The following is a 23,917-nucleotide window of genomic DNA, read 5'->3' as shown; positions in this document are numbered from 1 at the left end:
CAGGCACCACGTACAGAAGACTGGAGCAACACCAAAAACGCCTGAACCTGCCCTGCCATCATCTGAAGCAAGAAGTGGTAACGAGGTGGAATTCAACCCTCTATATGCTTCAGAGGATGGAGGAGCAGCAAAAGGCCATTCAAGCCTATACATCTGACCACGATATAGGAGGTGGAATGCACCTGTCTCAAGCGCAGTGGAGAATGATTTCAACGTTGTGCAAGGTTCTGCAACCTTTTGAACTTGCCACACGTGAAGTCAGTTCAGACACTGCCAGCCTGAGTCAGGTCATTCCCCTCATCAGGCTTTTGCAGAAGAAGCTGGAGACATTGAAGGAGGAGCTAAGACAGAGCGATTCCGCTAGGCATGTGGGACTTGTGGATGGAGCCCTTCATTCGCTTAACCAGGATTCACGGGTGGTCAATCTGTTGAAATCAGAGCACTACATTTTGGCCACCGTGCTCGATCCTAGATTTAAAACCTACGTTGTATCTCTCTTTCCGGCAGACACAAGTCTGCAGGGGTTCAAAGACCTGCTGGTGAGAAAATTATCAAGTCAAGCGGAACTTGATCGGTCAACAGCTCCTCCTTCACATTCTCCCGCAATTGGGGGTGCGAGGAAAAGGCTCAGAATTCCGAGCCCACCCGCTGGCGGTGATGCAGGGCAGTCTGGAGCGACTGCTGATGCTGACATCTGGTCCGGACTGAAGGACCTGCCAACGATTACGGACATGTCGTCTACTGTCACTGCATATGATTCTCTCACCATTGAAAGAATGGTGGAGGATTATATGAGTGACCGCATCCAAGTAGGCACGTCAGACAGTCCGTACGTATACTGGCAGGAAAAAGAGGCAATTTGGAGGCCCTTGCACAAACTGGCTTTATTCTACCTAAGTTGCCCTCCCACAAGTGTGTACTCCGAAAGAGTGTTTAGTGCCGCCGCTCACCTTGTCAGCAATCGGCGTACGAGGTTACTTCCAGAAAATGTGGAGAAGATGATGTTCATTAAAATGAATTATAATCAATTTCTCCGTGGAGACATTGACCAGCAGCAATTGCCTCCACAAAGTACACAGGGAGCTGAGATGGTGGATTCCAGTGGGGACGAATTGATAATCTGTGAGGAGGGGGATGTACACGGTGATGAATCGAAGGATGATGATGAGGTGGACATCTTGCCTCTATAGAGCCAGTTTGTGCAAGGAGAGATTAATTGCTTCTTTTTTGGTGGGGGTCCAAACCAACCCGTCATTTCAGTCACAGTCGTGTGGCAGACCCTGTCACTGAAATGATGGGTTGGTTAAAGTGTGCATGTCCTGTTTATACAACATAAGGGTGGGTGGGAGGGCCCAAGGCAATTCCACCTTGCACCTCTTTTTTCTTTTATTTTTCTTTGCGTCATGTGCTGTTTGGGGAGTGTTTTTTGGAAGGGCCATCCTGCGTGACACTGCAGTGCCACTCCTAGATGGGCCAGGTGTTTGTGTCGGCCACTTGGGTCGCTGAGCTTAGTCACACAGCTACCTCATTGCGCCTCTTTTTTTCTTTGCGTCATGTGCTGTTTGGGGAGTGTTTTTTGGAAGGGCAATCCTGCGTGACACTGCAGTGACACTCCTAGATGGGCCAGGTGTTTGTGTCGTCCACTTGGGTCGCTGAGCTTAGTCACACAGCTACCTCATTGCGCCTCTTTTTTTCTTTGCGTCATGTGCTGTTTGGGGAGTGTTTTTTGGAAGGGCCATCCTGCGTGACACTGCAGTGCCACTCCTAGATGGGCCAGGTGTTTGTGTCGGCCACTTGGGTTGCTGAGCTTAGTCACACAGCTACCTCATTGCGCCTCTTTTTTTCTTTGCGTCATGTGCTGTTTGGGGAGTGTTTTTGGAAGGGCCATCCTGCGTGACACTGCAGTGCCACTCCTAGATGGGCCAGGTGTTTGTGTCGGCCACTTGGGTCGCTGAGCTTAGTCACACAGCTACCTCATTGCGCCTCTTTTTTTCTTTGCGTCATGTGCTGTTTGGGGAGTGTTTTTTGGAAGGGCCATCCTGCGTGACACTGCAGTGCCACTCCTAGATGGGCCAGGTGTTTGTGTCGGCCACTTGGGTCGCTGAGCTTAGTCACACAGCTACCTCATTGCGCCTCTTTTTTTCTTTGCGTCATGTGCTGTTTGGGGAGTGTTTTTTGGAAGGGCCATCATGCGTGACACTGCAGTGCCACTCCTAGATGGGCCAGGTGTTTGTGTCGGCCACTTGGGTCACTGAGCTTAGTCATCCAGCGACCTCGGTGCAAATTTTAGGACTAAAAATAATATTGTGAGGTGTGAGGTGTTAAGAATAGACTGAAAATGAGTTGAAATTATGGTTATTGAGGTTAATAATACTTTGGGATCAAAATGACTCCCAAATTCTATGATTTAAGCTGTTTTTTAGGGTTTTTTGAAAAAAACACCCGAATCCAAAACACACCCGAATCCGACAAAAAAAATTCGGTGAGGTTTAGCCAAAACGCGTTCGAACCCAAAACACGGCCGCGGAACCGAACCCAAAACCAAAACACAAAACCCGAAAAATTTCCGGTGCACATCTCTAGTGGCCATGCCATGTCACTGTGCAGGAGCCAGCACCGCTCACACACTAGTCCCCGGTGCAGCCCCCAACCCCCGGGACACCCGGAGCAACAAAATGTAGATTCAGGCCACCAGGCAACGCCCCTACCTATGAAACCATGCCTCCTTTTTACCATTGCGCTGCTTATCTGCGCGCACTGCATTACAATCTCCCTCGCCACCTCTCTGGGTGTCACCAGTGATAGTGACACCTCTGCCATGCTTGTAGCAGCTGGTCCTAAGATCTACGCCTCAAGCCCTGAGTGTTTGCCCTTGTGACTTGTTGATCATCATAGCAAAGCAGATGCTTACAGAAAACTGCAGGGGCTTAGATTGAAAATAAAAAAAATTGATGGGTATAAGGTAGAGAGGAGCGGGTTCGGTTCTCCGAGAACCGAATTCCCCACGAACTCCACGTGGTTTACACTGGTACGAGGCAGGCTCGGTTGTTCCCGCCTGACTCGGAAAACCTGAACAAGGGAAAATGTCATCATCCCGCTGTCGGATTCTCGCGAGATTCGGATTCCATATAAAGAGCTGCGCGTTGCCGCCATTTTTACTCGTGCATTGAAGAGAGAGCGGAGAGGACGTGGCTATGTTCTCTCAGTGGAAATCTCAATATCAGTGCTCAGTATCAGTGGATACTTATTGCTGCTCAGTAATACTAGTAGTGTGTCTCTCCTGCTCAGTGTCAGTTCTCAGTAGTATCCTCATCAGTGCTCAGTATCACTGCTCATTGTCTTGTGCTGCATTGTTGTGCTCAGCATACTACAGTACATTACTAATAGTCCAGTGCTGCATCTTGCTGCTCAGTGTCAGTTCTAGTATCCTCATCAGTGCTCACTATCCCTGCTCATTGCATTGTGGTGTTCTGTATACTACAGTAACATAGTAATATAGTAACATATAGTAACATAGTTTTTGAGGTTGAATAGAGGCAAATTGCCCATCGTGTTCAACCTGTTTTAAGTTGTGATGATTCTACATACTTGCTGAATAATGTTTTATGACTAGTTAGCTACTACAACTCATGTTACCCCCGGATTAACCATGTTGATATTTTAAGTATTATAACCTTGGATAGCTTTTTCATTCAGAAATTTATCCATTCCTTTTTTAAATCCAATTACAGAGTCCGCCATTACCACCTTCCCTGGCAGGGAATTCCACATCCTGATTGCCCTAACAGTGAAGATCATAGTATCTCACCTGGCAGGTAAGTAGGAGTTGGGCCAGAGCTGTGGAGGATTGCTGCTCGGGCACCCCCTGTCAAGTGAAGGAGATCCAACTGAGGCAGCACAAGGGAACTCTCGAAAGAAGAACAAGGCTAGAGGAAGATCTGAGACAAAGAAATCTGACTTTTACCAGAGCTGACCAGAGGAAAGCACAAACACAGTCCCCCACTACCACAAATAATGCAGTCGAGTTTCCCACATTTGGGGAAATCACAGGGGTCAGCATACCCAGAATGCAATGAATGAACCTCACCCTGGGAGAACAATCTTCATGACCATGGTATCGCCTATGCAAAATAAGTATGATTTGGGATAGGGCTGGGGAGGGCCGCTGCTCAGGCACATCTCTGTCAAGTAAAGGAGATTCAACTGAGGCAGCACAAGGGAACTCTCATCTGGGGACAACAACTGCAGGGAGAACACATATTTTCAGATGAACATGGGAGGGCAGAAGGCTGCCTAATACTGAAGCACCCCCAAACAACAAACCAAATGCAACAACTAGTACAAGCATTCCTGGGGGAAGTTCTGCAGAAGACGGATTTGCATACGGTGATGTCATCCAAGCAGTGGGCCAAAGTTGGCTGGAACCCTCATCTGCATATGAAAAGAGAAAAGGGGTATGCAGGGCATGGCGGCCTTTTGCGGCGCTTGGATGACCCTTAGTTCGCATTAAACACCCCCACCCTCCTTCGGTGTGGGGCTCATGTTGCCAATGCCCCAGCCCCTGAAGCATTCAAGCTGATTTCTTACAGCAGCTTGGCACTGTAACAGCTCCAGAGCTGCTCTGTAAGGCAAGTAAAAGGGTGTGTAGTTTGCATTGTGCATTGGAAGGCACAAAGTAAGCAGACAGGAGGAGAAGTCAGGATAGTGCACAAGGGTATAAAAGGGAGGGGCTCAAGAAAAAAGAAGTGGAAACAGACAGCAAACTAGGTTGGAGAGAGACCTGAGACAAAGAGATCTGAATTATACGAGAGCCGACCAGGGGAAACACAAATTATGCAGTCAAGTTTCCCACATTTGGGGAAATCGCAGGGGCAGCACACCCAGAGTGCAATGGGTGAGCCTTGCCCTGGGAGAAGCACCTTCATGATCATAGTATCTCACCTGGCAGGTAAGTAGGAGTTGGGCTTGAGCTGGGGAGGGTCGCTGCTCGGGCACCCCCCTGTCAAGTGAAGGAGATCCAACTGAGGCAGCACAAGGGAACTCTCGAAAGAAGAACAAGGCTAGAGGAAGATCTGAAACAAAGAAATCTGACTTTTACCAGAGCTGACCAGAGGAAAACACAAACACAGTCCCCCACTACCACAAATAATGCAGTCGAGTTACCCACATTTGGGGAAATCACAGGGGTCAGCATACCCAGAATGCAATGAATGAACCTCACCCTGGGAGAATAATCTTCATGACCATGGTATCTCCTATGCAAAATTAGTATGATTTGGGATAGGGCTGGGGAGGGCCGCTGCTCAGGCACATCTCTGTCAAGTAAAGGAGATTCAAGTGAGGCAGCACAAGGGAACTCTCATCTGGGACAACAACTGCAGGGAGAACACATATTTTCAGATGAACATGGGAGGGCAGAAGGCTGCCTAATACTGAAGCACCCCCAAACAACAAACCAAATGCAACAACTAGTGCAAGCATTCCTGGGGGAAGGCCTGCCGCAGATTGATTTGCATATGGTGATGTCATCCAAGCAGTGGGTCAAAGTTGGCTTCAACCTTCGTCTGCATATGAAAAGAGAAAAGGGGCGTGCAGGGCATGGCGGCCTTTTGCGGTGCTTGGATGACCCTTAGTTTGCATTAAACACCCCCACCCTCCTTCCGTGTGGGTCTCATGTTGGCCATGCCCCAGCCCCTGAAGCATTCAAGCTGATTTCTTGCAGCAGCTTGGCACTGTAACAGCTCCAGAGCTGCTCTGTAAGGCAAGTAAAAGGATGTGGGCCCTGCAGCACTACCTGTAGTTTGCATTGTGCATTGGAAGGCACAAAGTAAGCAGACAGGAGGAGAAGTCAGGAAAGTGCACAAGGGTATAAAAGGGAGGGGCTCAAGAAAAAAGAAGTGGAAACAGACAGCAAACTAGGCTGTAGAGAGACCTGAGACAAAGAGATCTGAATTATACGAGAGCCGACCAGGGGAAACACAAATTCTGCAGTCAAGTTTCCCACATTTGGGGAAATCGCAGGGGCAGCACACCCAGAGTGCAATGGGTGAGCCTTGCCCTGGGAGAAGCACCTTCATGATCATAGTATCTCACCTGGCAGGTAAGTAGGAGTTGGGCTAGAGCTGGGGAGGGTCGCTGCTCGGGCACCCCCCTGTCAAGTGAAGGAGATCCAACTGAGTCAGCACAAGGGAACTCTCGAAAGAAGAACAAGGCTAGAGAAAGATCTGAGACAAAGAAATCTGACTTTTACCAGAGCTGACCAGAGGAAAACACAAACACAGTCCCCCACTACAACAAATAATGCAGTCGAGTTACCCACATTTGGGGAAATCACAGGGGTCAGCATACCCAGAATGCAATGAATGAACCTCACCCTGGGAGAACAATCTTCATGACCATGGTATCTCCTATGCAAAATAAGTATGATTTGGGATAGGGCTGGGGAGGGCCGCTGCTCAGTCACATCTCTGTCAAGTAAAGGAGATTCAACTGAGGCAGCACAAGGGAACTCTCATCTGGGGACAACAACTGCAGGGAGAACACATATTTTCAGATGAACATGGGAGGGAAGAAGGCTGCCTAATACTGAAGCACCCCCAAACAACAAACCAAATGCAACAACTAGTGCAAGCATTCCTGGGGGAAGGCCTGCAGCAGATGGATTTGCATATGGTGATGTCATCCAAGCAGTCGGTCAAAGTTGGCTTCAACCCTCGTCTGCATATGAAAAGAGAAAAGCGGCGTGTAGGGCATGGCGGCCTTTTGCGGCGCTTGGATGACCCCTAGTTCGCATTAAACACCTCCACCCTCCTTCGGTGTGGGGCTCATGTTGGCTATGCCCCAGCCCCTGAAGCATACAAGCTGATTTCTTGCAGCAGCTGGGCACTGAAACAGCTCTAGAGCTGCTCTGTACGGCAAGTAAAAGGGTGTGGGCCCTGCAGCACTACCTGTAGTTTGCATTGTGCATTGGAAGGCACAAAGTAAGCAGACGGGAGAAGTCAGGATAGTGCGCAAGGGCATAGAAGGGAGCAGCTCAAAAAAAGAGAAGTGGAAACAGACAGCAAACTAGGCTGGAGAGAGACCTGAGACAAAGAGATCTGAACTATACGAGAGCCGACCAGGGGAAACACAAATTATGCAGTCAAGTTTCCCACATTTGGGGAAATCGCAGGAGCAGCACACCCAGAGTGCAATGGGTGAGCCTTGCCCTGGGAGAAGCACCTTCATGATCATAGTATCTCACCTGGCAGGTAAGTAGGATTTGGGCTAGAGCTGGGGAGGGTCGCTGCTCGGGTACCCCCCTGTCAAGTGAAGGAGATCCAACTGAGGCAGCACAAGGGAACTCTCGAAAGAAGAACAAGGCTAGAGGAAGATCTGAGACAAAGAAATCTGACTTTTACCAAAGCTGACCAGAGGAAAGCACAAACACAGTCCCCCACTACCACAAATAATGCAGTCGAGTTTCCCACATTTGGGGAAATCACAGGGGTCAGCATACCCAGAATGCAATGAATGAACCTCACCCTGGGAAAACAATCTTCATGACCATGGTATCGCCTATGCAAAATAAGTATGATTTGGGATAGGGCTGGGGAGGGCCGCTGCTCAGGCACATCTCTGTCAAGTAAAGGAGATTCAACTGAGGCAGCACAAGGGAACTCTCATCTGGGGACAACAACTGCAGGGAGAACACATATTTTCAGATGAACATGGGAGGGCAGAAGGCTGCCTAATACTGAAGCAACCCCAAACAACAAACCAAATGCAACAACTAGTGCAAGCATTCCTGGGGGAAGGCCTGCAGCAGATGGATTTGCATATGGTGATGTCATCCAAGCAGTGGGTCAAAGTTGGCTTCAACCCTCGTCTGCATGTGAAAAGAGAAAAGGGGCGTGCAGGGCATGGCGGCCTTTTGCGGCGCTTGGATGACCCCTAGTCCGCATTAAACACCTCCACCCTCCTTCGGTGTGGGGCTCATGTTGGCTATGCCTCAGCCCCTGAAGCATTCAAGCTGATTTCTTGCAGCAGCTGGGCTCTGTAACAGCTCCAGAGCTGCTCTGTACGGCAAGTAAAAGGGTGTGGGCCCTGCAGCACTACCTGTAGTTTGCATTGTGCATTGGAAGGCACAAAGTAAGCAGACGGGAGAAGTCAGGATAGTGCGCAAGGGCATAGAAGGGAGCAGCTCAAGAAAAGAGAAGTGGAAACAGACAGCAAACTAGGCTGGAGAGAGACCTGAGACAAAGAGATCTGAATTATACGAGAGCCGACCAGGGGAAACACAAATTATGCAGTCAAGTTTCCCACATTTGGGGAAATCGCAGGAGCAGCACACCCAGAGTGCAATGGGTGAGCCTTGCTGTCACGTTTGAATAGAGAAAGGAGGATCACAAATTATATGTGATCTAAGGTGTGGTGATTACCTGCAGGAATAATCACCAATAATGTTTTCAAGTGACTGTATATATATAATTTTGTATTCTTTCAGCCGAGATGTGACAACATGGCTGACATGCAATGTCCTGCATTTGACCCCCATAGGTCCAGGCCAAGAGAGATCTGCAGTCCATTTAAAGTAATCCAAAACTGGGATTGATATTTTAGCTTTTATTTTTACTTAAAGTACAATAACTTTTACCATTTTAATTTGTTTTAATAGTATATTGACAGTATTGTTTTCTTTCAAAAATCCACTTAATTTTCTTTACCCTATTATTAAAATGGTAATTGACAAAAACAAACTACATTGTCACCAGAAGAGCAATACAAAATGTACAAGTGATATATTAAAATCATCTTTCCAGCTTGAATTTCAATGATGCATTGGGGCAACAATTTTGTGAGAAACATCTTCACCCTTAAATAAAGATTTTCTTAATTCCTTACCTGTGTGCTAATTAGATATCACCTTGTTTTCACATTAAACAGACTTCCACATGAGAAAGCAGCATGAGAATGCTTATTAGCCTTTGTCAGTATGTACTTTTGCAAAGTGTCGCTGTGGCGCAATCAGTTAGTGTGTACGGCTATTAACCAAAAGGTTTGTGGTTCAATCCCACCCAGGGATGTAATTGACCTTGTTATCAGATTTTGGTGATCTTTAAGTAGACAAGTCAAAATTTCGAAAACCCCTGTTATGGTGTAGGGTACCTGGCCTTCTTGCTGCAATTGTTCATGCCGTTGGCTTGTGTTCTGTTGAATGCCACGTTCTGCCACGTTCTGCGGCATGCTTAAGGTGTGAGCTGGTAAGATGCTCACCTTAGTTTAACAATAAATCATTTCCTCGAAATGTCCGTCTCCCTGGGCACAGTTCCTATAACTGGAGTCTGGAGGAGGGGCATAGAGGGAGGAGCCAGTTCACACCCTTTGAAAGTCTTAAAGTGCCCATGTCTCTTGCGGATCCCGTCTATACCCCATGGTTCTTAATGTGACCCCAGCATCCTTTACGGACTAAGAGAAAAGGATGCCCTTGTGTACTATCCTGACTTCTCCTCCCGTCTGCCTACTTTGTGCCTTCCAACGCACAATGCGAACTACAGGTGGTGCTGCAGGGCCCACACCCTTTTACTTGCCTTACAGAGCAGCTCTGGAGCTGTTACAGTGCCCAGCTGCTGCAAGAAATCAGCATGAATGCTTCAGGGGATGGGGCATGGCCAACATGAGCCCCACACCAAAGGAGGGTGGGGGTGTTTAATGCGAACTAGGGGTCATCCAAGCACTGCAAAAGGCCGCCATGCCCTGCATGCCCCTTTTCTCTTTTTATATGCAGATGAGGGTTCCAGCCAACTTTGGCCCACTGCTTGGATGACATCACCGTATGCAAATCCGTCTGCTGCAGACCTTCCCCCAGGAATGCTTGTACTAGTTGTTGGATATGGTTTGATATTTGATGGTGCTTCAGTATTAGGCAGCCTTCCGCCCTCCCATGTTCATCTGAAAAGATGTGGTCTCCCTGCAGTTGTTGTCCCCAGACGAGAGTTCCCTTGTGCTTCCTCAGTTGAATCTCCTTAACTTGACGGGGGAGGGGCTGCCCGAGCTGCCACCCTCCCCAGCCCTATCCCAACTCATACTTATTTTACATATTAGATCTCTTGATCATGAAGATTGTTCTCACAGGGTGAGGTTCATCCATTATATTTTAAAATAGGAAGGTACAAATTACATATTTGAATTGCATCTATGTGCTGGATTCAAATGCCCCCCCCCTTCCTTTCTCAATTGTGCCCGTCAGCAGCTATTCTAAGGTTGCTGCCAATGGGTGTGACACATTAATTTCTTCTGTGGGGTACACTGGACTCCACAAGGATTCACATTGGGGTGTAGAGTAGGATCTTGATCTGAGGCACCAACCGGCTCAAAGCTTTTGACTGTTCCCAAGATGCTCAGCGCATCCTCCTCTATAACCCCGCTTCCATGAACAGGGAGCTCAGTTTGTAGTTGGTGCCTTCAGTAGCAGGCCACTTAACAGGGGCCTGCCTCAGGCAGCCTATTCTTAGCTATTAATTTTGACAAGAAAAGAAGAACTTGTTTTATGAGAATCTACAAGGGCTGCAGCAGGCTAGGTCTAATAGACATCTTTACTGCAGCTTCATCACTCCCAGCGGCGCTGTATACTCCCGTGCCCTGGTTGCTGGGTCACTGCAGCGGAGGCTCCGGTTTCTTCCTAAGGTCAGTCACACACACACCGCCCTTCCGGATCACGAGGCCGCTGATTAAGGGGAGCGTGGCCGTAGGGGGTGGGCCGTGTGCGCACTGGGGTGGACACTGATTACTGGGCAGCCGCTCCACTAGCCACCAGGTACAGTTAAGGAGCACAGGTCTGGGGGTTTTTCTCCTATATTAACCCAATTTTGTACTGCCCGCAGCGCTATGTGATAGGTAATAGGGCCTGATTCAGGTTGGATTGCAATCACAATAAGCAATCCAACTGCAAAAATTGCTAAGAGCATACGCATGTGCCTGCATGCGATCGCCTCTGCCTGTCAATCGGGCAGGGGGGGAGAGTGGGGTCAGCAACACTCCATTTCCAAGTCAGGGATGGAGCAGTGCGGGGGCAAGGCTTCAAAATGGGGTCTGCAATGGAGGAGACACAGGGGGCGTGGTCACAGCGGCTGTATGACATCACATTCAGCCGCTGTGATCACAAAAATGGTGGCGGCTTCCTGCGCGCACATACAGTCTGCACCAGCAGGAGGCTACACCATTGTTTATGATCACGCTGAACTGCAGTGCGACTGCAATTACAGCATGGTCAAGAAGGGAGGTGTCATACTGGGTGGCCATGCCCTGTCACTGTGCAGGAGCCAGCACCGCTTACACACTAGTCCCCGGGTGCAGCCCCCAACCCCCGGGACACCCGGAGCAACAAAATGTAGATTCAGGCCACCAGGCCACGCCCCTACCTATGAAATCATGCCTCCTTTTTACCATTGCGCTGCTTATTTGCACGCACTGCATTACAATCTCCCTCGCCACCTCTCTGGGTGTCACCAGTGATAGTGACACCTCTGCCATGCTTGTAGCAGCTGGTCCAAAGATCTATGCCTCAAGCCCTGAGTGTTTGCCCTTGTGACTTGTTGATCATCATAGCGAAGCAGATGCTTACAGAAAACTGCAGGGGCTTAGATTGAAAATAAAAAAAATTGATGGGTATAAGGTAGAGAGGAGCGGGTTCGGTTCTCCGAGAACCGAATTCCCCACGAACTCCACGTGGTTTACACTGGTCTGAGGCAGGCTCGGTTGTTCCCGCCTGACTCGGAAAACCTGAACAAGGGAAAATGTCATCATCCCGCTGTCGGATTCTCGCAAGATTCGGATATTATATATAGAGCTGCGCGTTGCCGCCATTTTTACTCGTGCATTGAAGAGAGAGCGGAGAGGACGTGGCTATGTTCTCTCAGTGGAAATCTCAATATCAGTGCTCAGTATCAGTGGTTACTTATTGCTGCTCAGTAATACTAGTAGTGTGTCTCTCCTGCTCAGTGTCAGTTCTCAGTAGTATCCTCATCAGTGCTCAGTATCACTGCTCATTGTCTTGTGCTGCATTGTGGTGCTCAGCATACTACAGTACATTACTAATAGTCCAGTGCTGCATCTTGCTGCTCAGTGTCAGTTCTAGTATCCTCATCAGTGCTCACTATCACTGCTCATTGCATTGTGGTGTTCTGTATACTACAGTAATATAGTAACATATAGTAACATAGTTTTTGAGGTTGAATAGAGGCAAATTGCCCATCGTGTTCAACCTGTTTTAAGTTGTGATGATTCTACATACTTGCTGAATAATGTTTTATGACTAGTTAACTACTATAACTCATGTTACCCCCGGATTAACCATGTTGATATTTTAAGTATTATAACCTTGGATAGCTTTTTCATTCAGAAATGTATCCATTCCTTTTTTAAATCCAATTACAGAGTCCGCCATTACCACCTTCCCTGGCAGGGAATTCCACATCCTGATTGCCCTAACAGTGAAGAACCCTTTCCTCCATTGCATTCTGAATTTCCTCCAGTCGCAGCGAGTGACCACGTGTTCTTTTAATAAATAATTCCTCTGATAACTCTTTGTTATGTATCTTTACATATTTGAAGATATTAATAATATCTCCTCTTAGGCACCTCTTTTCTAGTGTATACATATTCAGCCTAGTAAGTCTTGGGTATGGGTGAAGATGTTTCTCACAAAATTGTTGCACCAAAGCATCATTGAAATTCAAGCTGGAAAGATGATTTTAATATATCACTTGTACATTTTGTACTGCTCTTCTGGTGACAATGTAGTTTGTTTTTGTCAATTACCATTTTAATAATAGGGTAAAGAAAATTAAGTGGATTTTTGAAAGAAAACAATACTGTCAATATACTATTAAAACAAATTAAAATGGTAAAAGTTATTGTACTTTAAGTAAAAATAAAAGAGCCAAAATATCAATCCCAGTTTTGGATTACTTTAATTAACAAAAAACAATGCATATAGCAGAGGATAGTTTCAATCTGCCTACCTCTGGGTTATGGGCCCAGCATGCTTCCGTTGCAGTACTCTGCTGCTCATGTAAGTGCAAGAGATCCTGAAGCACTCACTCATCATGGGAAAGTACCAATGTGTTTCTTACAAAAACTCTCCAGATTATTGACTTTTTAAAGTTTTTCTAGGAAACGTTCTAGATGAATGCTTATTAGCCTTTGTCAGTATATACTTTTACGAGGTGTCTCTGTGGTGCAATCGGTTAGCATGTTTGGCTATTAACCAAAAGGTTGGTGGTTCAATCCCACCCATGGATGTAATTGACCTTGTGATTAGATTTTGGTAATCTTTAAGTAGACAAGTCAAAATGTCAAACTCCCTTTTATGGTGTAGGGTACCTGGCCTTCTCTGATGTAATCAGAGTTAGATTTGATTAAGTGATTTTATAAAAAACAGCTAGGAAGCACAATTTAGCAGTGGGTTGCAGAGAAAAAAAACTATGCTGGCAGAAAAGTCCAATTGAGTGATTAAACAGCTCTTCATTTTCTGATTTTATGTTTATGCTAACAAATTTGCTCTCTGAAAAGTGTCCACAAAGTAAAGTCTCTGATTAACACCTTTGTAGGAATGGTTTTTCACCTATTACTGAATTAAACTTGCTTCATTGGAAAGGCAGCAAGATGCATCCTCATTTCAATGTCTACTGAAATAATACAGGTTGACACCAGGAAACATAAACGTCACTGCATCCTTGCTGCTTCCTCATGGGGAAGTCTGTTTAATGTGAAAACAAGGTGATATCTAATCAGCACACAGGTAAGGAATTAAGAAAATCTTTCTTTATGGGTGAAGATGTTTCTCACAAAATTGTTGCACCAAAGCATCATTGAAATTCAAGCTGGAATGATGATTTTAATATATCACTTGTACATTTTGTACTGCTCTTCTGGTGACAATGTAGTTTGTTTTTGTCAATTACCATTTTAATAATAGGGTAAAGAAAATTAAGTGGATTTTTGAAAGAAAACAATACTGTCAATATACTATTAAAACAAATTAAAATGGTAAAAGTTATTGTACTTTAAGTAAAAATAAAAGAGCCAAAATATCAATCCCAGTTTTGGATTACTTTAATTAACAAAAAACAATGCATATAGCAGAAGATAGTTTCAATCTGCCTACCTCTGGGTTATGGGCCCAGCATGCTTCCGTTGCAGTACTCTGCTGCTCATGTAAGTGCAAGAGATCCTGAAGCACTCACTCATCATGGGAAAGTAGCAATGTGTTTCTTACAAAAACTCTCCAGATTATTGACTTTTTAAAGTTTTTCTAGGAAACGTTCTAGATGAATGCTTATTAGCCTTTGTCAGAATGGACTTTTACGAGGTGTCTCTGTGGTGCAATCGGTTAGCATGTTTGGCTATTAACCAAAAGGTTGGTGGTTCAATCCCACCCAGGGATGTAATTGACCTTGTGATCAGATTTTGGTGATCTTTAAGTAGACAAGTCAAAATTTCAAACCCCCTCTTATGGTGTAGGGTACCTGGCCTTCTCTGATGTAATCAGAGTTAGATTTGATTAAGTGATTTTATAAAAAACAGCTAGGAAGCACAATTTAGCAGTGGGTTGCAGAGAAAAAAAAATTATGCTGGCAGAAAAGTCCAATTGAGTGATTAAACAGCTCTTCATTTTCTGACTTTATTTTTATGCTAACAAATTTGCTCTCTGAAAAGTGTCCACAAAGCCAAGTCTCTGATTAACACCTTTGTAGGAATGTTTTTTCACCTATTACTGAATTAAACTTGCTACATTGGAAAGGCAGCAAGATGCATCCTCATTTCAATGTCTACTGAAATAATACAGGTTGACACCAGGAAACATAAACGTTACTGCATCCTTGCTGCTTTCTCATGTGGAAGTCTGTTTAATGTGAAAACAAGGTAATATCTAATCAGCACACAGATAAGGAATTAAGAAAATCTTTCTTTATGGGTGAAGATGTTTCTCACAAAATTGTTGTCCCAATGCATCATTGAAATTCAAGATGGAAGATGATTTTAATATATCACTTGTACATTTTGCATTGCTCTTCTGGTGACAGATTTCCGCAAATGTGGGAAACTTGACTGCATAATTTGTGTTTCCCCTGGTCGGCTCTCGTATAATTCAGATCTCTTTGTCTCAGGTCTCTCTCCAGCCTAGTTTGCTGTCTGTTTCCACTTCTCTTTTCTTGAGCTGCTCCCTTCTATGCCCTTGCGCACTATCCTGACTTCTCCCGTCTGCTTACTTTGTGCCTTCCAATGCACAATGCAAACTACAGGTAGTGCTGCAGGGCCCACACCCTTTTACTTGCCGTACAGAGCAGCTCTAGAGCTGTTACAGTGCCCAGCTGCTGCAAGAAATCAGCTTGTATGCTTCAGGGGCTGGGGCATAGCCAACATGAGCCCCACACCGAAGGAGGGTGGAGGTGTTTAATGCGAACTAGGGGTCATCCAAGCGCCGCAAAAGGCCGCCATGCCCTGCACGCCCCTTTTCTCTTTTCATATGCAGACGAGGGTTGAAGCCAACTTTGACCCACTGCTTGGATGACATCACCATATGCAAATCCATCTGCTGCAGGCCTTCCCCCAGGAATGCTTGCACTAGTTGTTGCATTTGGTTTGTTGTTTGGGGGTGCTTCAGTATTAGGCAGCCTTCTTCCCTCCCATGTTCATCTGAAAATATGTGTTCTCCCTGCAGTTGTTGTCCCCAGATGAGAGTTCCCTTGTGCTGCCTCAGTTGAATCTCCTTTACTTGACAGAGATGTGCCTGAGCAGCGGCCCTCCCCAGCCCTATCCCAAATCATACTTATTTTGCATAGGAGATACCATGGTCATGAAGATTGTTCTCCCAGGGTGAGGTTCATTCATTGCATTCTGGGTATGCTGACCCCTGTGATTTCCCCAAATGTGGGTAACTCGACTGCATTATTTGTTGTAGTGGGGGACTGTGTTTGTGTTTTCCTCTGGTCAGCTCTGGTAAAAGTCAGATTTCTTTGTCTCAGATCTTCCTCTAGCCTTGTTCTTCTTTCGAGAGTTCCCTTGTGCTGCCTCAGTTGGATCTCCTTCACTTGACAGGGGGGTGCCCGAGCAGCGACCCTCCACAGCTCTAGCCCAACTCCTACTTACCTGCCAGGTGAGATACTATGATCATGAAGGTGCTTCTCCCAGGGCAAGGCTCACCCATTGCACTCTGGGTGTGCTGCCCCTGCGATTTCCCCAAATGTGGGAAACTTGACTGCAGAATTTGTGTTTCCCCTGGTCGGCTCTCGTATAATTCAGATCTCTTTGTCTCAGGTCTCTCTACAGCCTAGTTTGCTGTCTGTTTCCACTTCTTTTTTCTTGAGCCCCTCCCTTTTATACCCTTGTGCACTATCCTGACTTCTCCTCCTGTCTGCTTACTTTGTGCCTTCCAATGCACAATGCAAACTACAGGTAGTGCTGCAGGGCCCACACCCTTTTACTTGCCTTACAGAGCAGCTCTGGAGCTGTTACAGTGCCATGCTGCTGCAAGAAATCAGCTTGAATGCTTCAGGGGCTGGGGCATGGCCAACATGCGACCCACACCGAAGGAGGGTGGGGGTGTTTAATGCAAACTAAGGGTCATCCAAGCACCGCAAAAGGCCGCCATGCCCTGCACGCCCCTTTTCTCTTTTCATATGCAGACGAAGGTTGTAGCCAACTTTGACCCACTGCTTGGATGACATCACCATATGCAAATCCATCTGCGGCAGGCCTTCCCCCAGGAATGCTTGCACTAGTTGTTGCATTTGGTTTGTTGTTTGGGGGTGCTTCAGTATTAGGCAGCCTTCTGCCCTCCCATGTTCATCTGAAAATATGTGTTCTCCCTGCAGTTGTTGTCCCCAGATGAGAGTTCCCTTGTGCTGCCTCAGTTGAATCTCCTTTACTTGACAGAGATGTGCCTGAGCAGCGGCCCTCCCCAGCCCTATCCCAAATCATACTTATTTTGCATAGGAGATACCATGGTCATGAAGATTATTCTCCCAGGGTGAGGTTCATTCATTGCATTCTGGGTATGCTGACCCCTGTGATTTCCCCAAATGTGGGTAACTCGACTGCATTATTTGTGGTAGTGGGGGACTGTGTTTGTGTTTTCCTCTGGTCAGCTCTGGTAAAAGTCAGATTTCTTTGTTTCAGATCTTCCTCTAGCCTTGTTCTTCTTTCGAGAGTTCCCTTGTGCTGCCTCAGTTGGATCTCCTTCACTTGACAGGGGGGTGCCCGAGCAGCGACCCTCCCCAGCTCAAGCCCAACTCCTACTTACCTGCCAGGTGAGATACTATGATCATGAAGGTGCTTCTCCCAGGGCAAGGCTCACCCATTGCACTCTGGGTGTGCTGCCCCTGCGATTTCCCCAAATGTGGGAAACTTGACTGCATAATTTGTGTTTCCCCTGGTCGGCTCTCGTATAATTCAGATCTCTTTGTCTCAGGTCTCTCTCCAGCCTAGTTTGCTGTCTGTTTCCACTTCTTTTTTCTTGAGCCCCTCCCTTTTATACCCTTGTGCACTATCCTGACTTCTCCTCCTGTCTGCTTACTTTGTGCCTTCCAATGCACAATGCAAACTACACACCCTTTTACTTGCCTTACAGAGCAGCTCTGGAGCTGTTACAGTGCCAAGCTGCTGTAAGAAATCAGCTTGAATGCTTCAGGGGCTGGGGCATTGTCAACATGAGCCCCACACCGAAGGAGGGTGGGGGTGTTTAATGCGAACTAAGGGTCATCCAAGCGCCGCAAAAGGCCGCCATGCCCTGCATACCCCTTTTCTCTTTTCATATGCAGATGAGGGTTCCAGACAACTTTGGCCCACTGCTTGGATGACATCACCGTATGCAAATCCGTCTTCTGCAGAACTTCCCCCAGGAATGCTTGTACTAGTTGTTGCATTTGGTTTGTTGTTTGGGGGTGCTTCAGTATTAGGCAGCCTTCTGCCCTCCCATGTTCATCTGAAAATATGTGTTCTCCCTGCAGTTGTTGTCCCCAGATGAGAGTTCCCTTGTGCTGCCTCAGTTGAATCTCCTTTACTTGACAGAGATGTGCCTGAGCAGCGGCCCTCCCCAGCCCTATCCCAAATCATACTTATTTTGCATAGGCGATACCATGGTCATGAAGATTGTTCTCCCAGGGTGAGGTTCATTCATTGCATTCTGGGTATGCTGACCCCTGTGATTTCCCCAAATGTGGGAAACTCGACTGCATTATTTGTGGTAGTGGGGGACTGTGTTTGTGCTTTCCTCTGGTCAGCTCTGGTAAAAGTCAGATTTCTTTGTCTCAGATCTTCCTCTAGCCTTGTTCTTCTTTCGAGAGTTCCCTTGTGCTGCCTCAGTTGGATCTCCTTCACTTGACAGGGGGTGCCCGAGCAGCAATCCTCCACAGCTCTGGCCCAACTCCTACTTACCTGCCAGGTGAGATACTATGATCTTCACTGTTAGGGCAATCAGGATGTGGAATTCCCTGCCAGGGAAGGTGGTAATGGCGGACTCTGTAATTGGATTTAAAAAAGGAATGGATACATTTCTGAATGAAAAAGCTATCCAAGGTTATAATACTTAAAATATCAACATGGTTAATCCGGGGGTAACATGAGTTGTAGTAGCTAACTAGTCATAAAACATTATTCAGCAAGTATGTAGAATCATCACAACTTAAAACAGGTTGAACACGATGGGCAATTTGCCTCTATTCAACCTCAAAAACTATGTTACTATATGTTACTATATTACTATGTTACTGTAGTATACAGAACACCACAATGCAATGAGCAGTGATAGTGAGCACTGATGAGGATACTAGAACTGACACTGAGCAGCAAGATGCAGCACTGGACTATTAGTAATGTACTGTAGTATGCTGAGCACAACAATGCAGCACAAGACAATGAGCAGTGATACTGAGCACTGATGAGGATACTACTGAGAACTGACACTGAGCAGGAGAGACACACTACTAGTATTACTGAGCAGCAATAAGTATCCACTGATACTGAGCACTGATATTGAGATTTCCACTGAGAGAACATAGCCACGTCCTCTCCGCTCTCTCTTCAATGCACGAGTAAAAATGGCGGCAACGCGCAGCTCTTTATATGGAATCCGAATCTCGCGAGAATCCGACAGCGGGATGATGACATTTTCCCTTGTTCAGGTTTTCCGAGTCAGGCGGGAACAACCGAGCCTGCCTCGTACCAGTGTAAACCACGTGGAGTTCGTGGGGAATTCGGTTCTCGGAGAACCGAACCCGCTCCTCTCTACCTTATACCCATCAATTTTTTTTATTTTCAATCTAAGCCCCTGCAGTTTTCTGTAAGCATCTGCTTTGCTATGATGATCAACAAGTCACAAGGGCAAACACTCAGGGCTTGAGGCGTAGATCTTAAGACCAGCTGCTACAAGCATGGCAGAGGTGTCACTATCACTGGTGACACCCAGAGAGGTGGCGAGGGAGATTGTAATGCAGTGCGCGCAGATAAGCAGCGCAATGGTAAAAAGGAGGCATGGTTTCATAGGTAGGGGCGTGGCCTGGTGGCCTGAATCTACATTTTGCTGCTCCGGGTGTCCCGGGGGTTGGGGGCTGCACCGGAGACTAGTGTGTGAGCGGTCCTGGCTCCTGCACAGTGACATGGCATGGCCACTAGAGATGTGCACCGGAAATTTTTCGGGTTTTGTGTTTTGGTTTTGGGTTCGGTTCCGCGGCCGTGTTTTGGGTTCGAACGCGTTTTGGCTAAACCTCACCGAATTTTTTTTGTCGGATTCGGGTGTGTTTTGGATTCGGGTGTTTTTTTCAAAAAACCCTAAAAAACAGCTTAAATCATAGAATTTGGGAGTCATTTTGATCCCAAAGTATTATTAACCTCAATAACCATAATTTCCACTCATTTTCAGTCTATTCTTAACACCTCACACCTCACAATATTATTTTTAGTCCTAAAATTTGCACCGAGGTCGCTGGATGACTAAGCTCAGTGACCCAAGTGGCCGACACAAACACCTGGCCCATCTAGGAGTGGCACTGCAGTGTCACGCATGATGGCCCTTCCAAAAAACACTCCCCAAACAGCACATGATGCAAAGAAAAAAAGAGGCGCAATGAGGTAGCTGTGTGACTAAGCTCAGCGACCCAAGTGGCCGACACAAACACCTGGCCCATCTAGGAGTGGCACTGCAGTGTCACGCAGGATGGCCCTTCCAAAAAACACTCCCCAAACAGCACATGACGCAAAGAAAAAAAGAGGTGCAATGAGGTAGCTGTGTGACTAAGCTCAGCGACCCAAGTGGCCGACACAAACACCTGGCCCATCTAGGAGTGGCACTGCAGTGTCACGCAGGATGGCCCTTCCAAAAACACTCCCCAAACAGCACATGACGCAAAGAAAAAAAGAGGCGCAATGAGGTAGCTGTGTGACTAAGCTCAGCGACCCAAGTGGCCGACACAAACACCTGGCCCATCTAGGAGTGGCACTGCAGTGTCACGCAGGATGGCCCTTCCAAAAAACACTCCCCAAACAGCACATGACGCAAAGAAAAAAAGAGGCGCAATGAGGTAGCTGTGTGACTAAGCTCAGCGACCCAAGTGGACGACACAAACACCTGGCCCATCTAGGAGTGTCACTGCAGTGTCACGCAGGATGGCCCTTCCAAAAAACACTCCCCAAACAGCACATGACGCAAAGAAAAAAAGAGGCGCAATGAGGTAGCTGTGTGACTAAGCTCAGCGACCCAAGTGGCCGACACAAACACCTGGCCCATCTAGGAGTGGCACTGCAGTGTCACGCAGGATGGCCCTTCCAAAAAACACTCCCCAAACAGCACATGACGCAAAGAAAAATAAAAGAAAAAAGAGGTGCAAGGTGGAATTGCCTTGGGCCCTCCCACCCACCCTTATGTTGTATAAACAGGACATGCACACTTTAACCAACCCATCATTTCAGTGACAGGGTCTGCCACACGACTGTGACTGAAATGACGGGTTGGTTTGGACCCCCACCAAAAAAGAAGCAATTAATCTCTCCTTGCACAAACTGGCTCTATAGAGGCAAGATGTCCACCTCATCATCATCCTCCGATTCATCACCGTGTACATCCCCCTCCTCACAGATTATCAATTCGTCCCCACTGGAATCCACCATCTCAGCTTCCTGTGTACTTTGTGGAGGCAATTGCTGCTGGTCAATGTCTCCACGGAGAAATTGATTATAATTCATTTTAATGAACATCATCTTCTCCACATTTTCTGGAAGTAACCTCGTACGCAGATTGCTGACAAGGTGAGCGGCGGCACTAAACACTCTTTCGGAGTACACACTTGTGGGAGGGCAACTTAGGTAGAATAAAGCCAGTTTGTGCAAGGGCCTCCAAATTGCCTCTTTTTCCTGCCAGTATACGTACGGACTGTCTGACATGCCTACTTGGATGCGGTCACTCATATAATCCTCCACCATTCTTTCAATGGTGAGAGAATCATATGCAGTGACAGTAGACGACATGTCCGTAATCGTTGGCAGGTCCTTCAGTCCGGACCAGATGTCAGCATCAGCAGTCGCTCCAGACTGCCCTGCATCACCGCCAGCGGGTGGGCTCGGAATTCTGAGCCTTTTCCTCGCACCCCCAATTGCGGGAGAATGTGAAGGAGGAGCTGTTGACCGATCAAGTTCCGCTTGACTTGATAATTTTCTCACCAGCAGGTCTTTGAACCCCTGCAGACTTGTGTCTGCCGGAAAGAGAGATACAACGTAGGTTTTAAATCTAGGATCGAGCACGGTGGCCAAAATGTAGTGCTCTGATTTCAACAGATTGACCACCCGTGAATCCTGGTTAAGCGAATGAAGGGCTCCATCCACAAGTCCCACATGCCTAGCGGAATCGCTCTGTCTTAGCTCCTCCTTCAATGTCTCCAGCTTCTTCTGCAAAAGCCTGATGAGGGGAATGACCTGACTCAGGCTGGCAGTGTCTGAACTGACTTCACGTGTGGCAAGTTCAAAAGGTTGCAGAACCTTGCACAACGTTGAAATCATTCTCCACTGCGCTTGAGACAGGTGCATTCCACCTCCTATATCGTGGTCAGATGTATAGGCTTGAATGGCCTTTTGCTGCTCCTCCATCCTCTGAAGCATATAGAGGGTTGAATTCCACCTCGTTACCACTTCTTGCTTCAGATGATGGCAGGGCAGGTTCAGGCGTTTTTGGTGTTGCTCCAGTCTTCTGTACGTGGTGCCTGTACGCCGAAAGTGTCCCGCAATTCTTGTGGCCACCGACAGCATCTCTTGCACGCCCCTGTCGTTTTTTAAATAATTCTGCACCACCAAATTCAAGGTATGTGCAAAACATGGGACGTGCTGGAATTTGCCCAGATATAATGCACGCACAATATTGCTGGCGTTGTCCGATGCCACAAATCCACAGGAGAGTCCAATTGGGGTAAGCCATTCTGTGATGATCTTCCTTAGTTGCCGTAAGAGGTTTTCAGCTGTGTGCGTATTCTGGAAAGCGGTGATACAAAGCGTAGCCTGCCTAGGAAAGAGTTGGCGTTTGCGAGATGCTGCTACTGGTGCCGCCGCTGCTGTTCTTGCGGCGGGAGTCAATACATCTACCCAGTGGGCTGTCACAGTCATATAGTCCTGAGTCTGCCCTGCTCCACTTGTCCACATGTCCGTGGTTAAGTGGACATTGGGTACAACTGCATTTTTTAGGACACTGGTGAGTCTTTTTCTGAGGTCTGTGTACATTTTCGGTATCGCCTGCCTAGAGAAATGGAACCTAGATGGTATTTGGTACCGGGGACACAGTACCTCAATCAAGTCTATAGTTGGCTCTGAAGTAATGATGGATACCGGAACCACGTTTCTCACTGCCCAGGATGCCAAGGCCTCAGTTATCCGCTTTGCAGCAGGATGACTGCTGTGATATTTCATCTTCCTTGCAAAGGACTGTTGGACAGTCAATTGCTTGGTGGAAGTAGTAAAAGTGGTCTTACGACTTCCCCTCTGGGATGACCATCGACTCCCAGCAGCAACAACAGCAGCGCCAGCAGCAGTAGGCGTTACACTCAAGGATGCATCGGAGGAATCCCAGGCAGGAGAGAACTCGTCAGAATTGCCAGTGACATGGCCTGCAGGACTATTGGCATTCCTGGGGAAGGAGGAAATTGACACTGAGGGAGTTGGTGGGGTGGTTTGCGTGAGCTTGGTTACAAGAGGAAGGGATTTACTGGTCAGTGGACTGCTTCCGCTGTCGCCCAAAGTTTTTGAACTTGTCACTGACTTATGATGAATGCGCTGCAGGTGACGTATAAGGGAGGATGTTCCGAGGTGGTTAACGTCCTTACCCCTACTTATTACAGCTTGACAAAGGCAACACACGGCTTGACACCTGTTGTCCGCATTTCTGTTGAAATACTTCCACACCGAAGAGCTGATTTTTTTGGTATTTTCACCAGGCATGTCAATGGCCATATTCCTCCCACGGACAACAGGTGTCTCGCCGGGTGCCTGACTTAAACAAACCACCTCACCATCAGAATCCTCCTTGTCAATTTCCTCCCCAGCGCCAGCAACACCCATATCCTCCTCATCCTGGTGTACTTCAACACTGACATCTTCAATCTGACTATCAGGAACTGGACTGCGGGTGCTCCTTCCAGCACTTGCAGGGGGCGTGCAAATGGTGGAAGGTGCATGCTCTTCACGTCCAGTGTTGGGAAGGTCAGGCATCGCAACCGACACAATTGGACTCTCCTTGTGGATTTGTGATTTTGAAGAACGCACAGTTCTTTGCTGTGCTTTTGCCAGCTTAAGTCTTTTCATTTTTCTAGCGAGAGGCTGAGTGCTTCCATCCTCATGTGAAGCTGAACCACTAGCCATGAACATAGGCCAGGGCCTCAGCCGTTCCTTGCCACTCCGTGTG

General features: G+C 47.2%; 13 non-coding genes across 13 annotated transcripts; 6 read left to right on the top strand and 7 right to left on the bottom strand.

Moving 5' to 3' along the window:
- Positions 1-3,974: 3,974 nt before the first annotated feature.
- On the bottom strand, positions 3,975-4,138 carry LOC134997048 (U1 spliceosomal RNA). Its single transcript, XR_010199603.1, has one exon. It is a non-coding gene; the product is annotated as a U1 spliceosomal RNA (small nuclear RNA).
- Positions 4,139-4,793: 655 nt separating this feature from the next.
- On the bottom strand, positions 4,794-4,956 carry LOC134997236 (U1 spliceosomal RNA). The gene has a single exon (XR_010199781.1). It is a non-coding gene; the product is annotated as a U1 spliceosomal RNA (small nuclear RNA).
- A 152-nt stretch (positions 4,957-5,108) lies between these two features.
- Positions 5,109-5,272, bottom strand: LOC134997145 (U1 spliceosomal RNA). The gene has a single exon (XR_010199697.1). It is a non-coding gene; the product is annotated as a U1 spliceosomal RNA (small nuclear RNA).
- Positions 5,273-5,945: 673 nt separating this feature from the next.
- Positions 5,946-6,108, bottom strand: LOC134997314 (U1 spliceosomal RNA). The gene has a single exon (XR_010199847.1). It is a non-coding gene; the product is annotated as a U1 spliceosomal RNA (small nuclear RNA).
- Positions 6,109-6,260: 152 nt separating this feature from the next.
- Positions 6,261-6,424, bottom strand: LOC134997098 (U1 spliceosomal RNA). The gene has a single exon (XR_010199651.1). It is a non-coding gene; the product is annotated as a U1 spliceosomal RNA (small nuclear RNA).
- Positions 6,425-7,095: 671 nt separating this feature from the next.
- Positions 7,096-7,258, bottom strand: LOC134997243 (U1 spliceosomal RNA). Its single transcript, XR_010199788.1, has one exon. It is a non-coding gene; the product is annotated as a U1 spliceosomal RNA (small nuclear RNA).
- Positions 7,259-7,410: 152 nt separating this feature from the next.
- On the bottom strand, positions 7,411-7,574 carry LOC134997065 (U1 spliceosomal RNA). The gene has a single exon (XR_010199619.1). It is a non-coding gene; the product is annotated as a U1 spliceosomal RNA (small nuclear RNA).
- Positions 7,575-14,352: 6,778 nt separating this feature from the next.
- TRNAN-AUU (transfer RNA asparagine (anticodon AUU)) lies at positions 14,353-14,426 on the top strand. The gene has a single exon. It is a non-coding gene; the product is annotated as a tRNA-Asn (tRNA).
- A 1,381-nt stretch (positions 14,427-15,807) lies between these two features.
- On the top strand, positions 15,808-15,971 carry LOC134997097 (U1 spliceosomal RNA). Its single transcript, XR_010199650.1, has one exon. It is a non-coding gene; the product is annotated as a U1 spliceosomal RNA (small nuclear RNA).
- A 152-nt stretch (positions 15,972-16,123) lies between these two features.
- LOC134997313 (U1 spliceosomal RNA) lies at positions 16,124-16,286 on the top strand. The gene has a single exon (XR_010199846.1). It is a non-coding gene; the product is annotated as a U1 spliceosomal RNA (small nuclear RNA).
- Positions 16,287-16,960: 674 nt separating this feature from the next.
- Positions 16,961-17,124, top strand: LOC134997121 (U1 spliceosomal RNA). Its single transcript, XR_010199674.1, has one exon. It is a non-coding gene; the product is annotated as a U1 spliceosomal RNA (small nuclear RNA).
- Positions 17,125-17,276: 152 nt separating this feature from the next.
- LOC134997235 (U1 spliceosomal RNA) lies at positions 17,277-17,439 on the top strand. Its single transcript, XR_010199780.1, has one exon. It is a non-coding gene; the product is annotated as a U1 spliceosomal RNA (small nuclear RNA).
- A 655-nt stretch (positions 17,440-18,094) lies between these two features.
- LOC134997047 (U1 spliceosomal RNA) lies at positions 18,095-18,258 on the top strand. Its single transcript, XR_010199602.1, has one exon. It is a non-coding gene; the product is annotated as a U1 spliceosomal RNA (small nuclear RNA).
- The last annotated feature ends 5,659 nt before the right edge of the window (positions 18,259-23,917 follow it).

This window comes from Pseudophryne corroboree, unplaced genomic scaffold (assembly GCF_028390025.1).
Source record: "Pseudophryne corroboree isolate aPseCor3 unplaced genomic scaffold, aPseCor3.hap2 scaffold_144, whole genome shotgun sequence".
Lineage (NCBI taxonomy): Eukaryota > Metazoa > Chordata > Amphibia > Anura > Myobatrachidae > Pseudophryne > Pseudophryne corroboree.
This window is presented reverse-complemented; position numbering and strand designations above follow the sequence as displayed.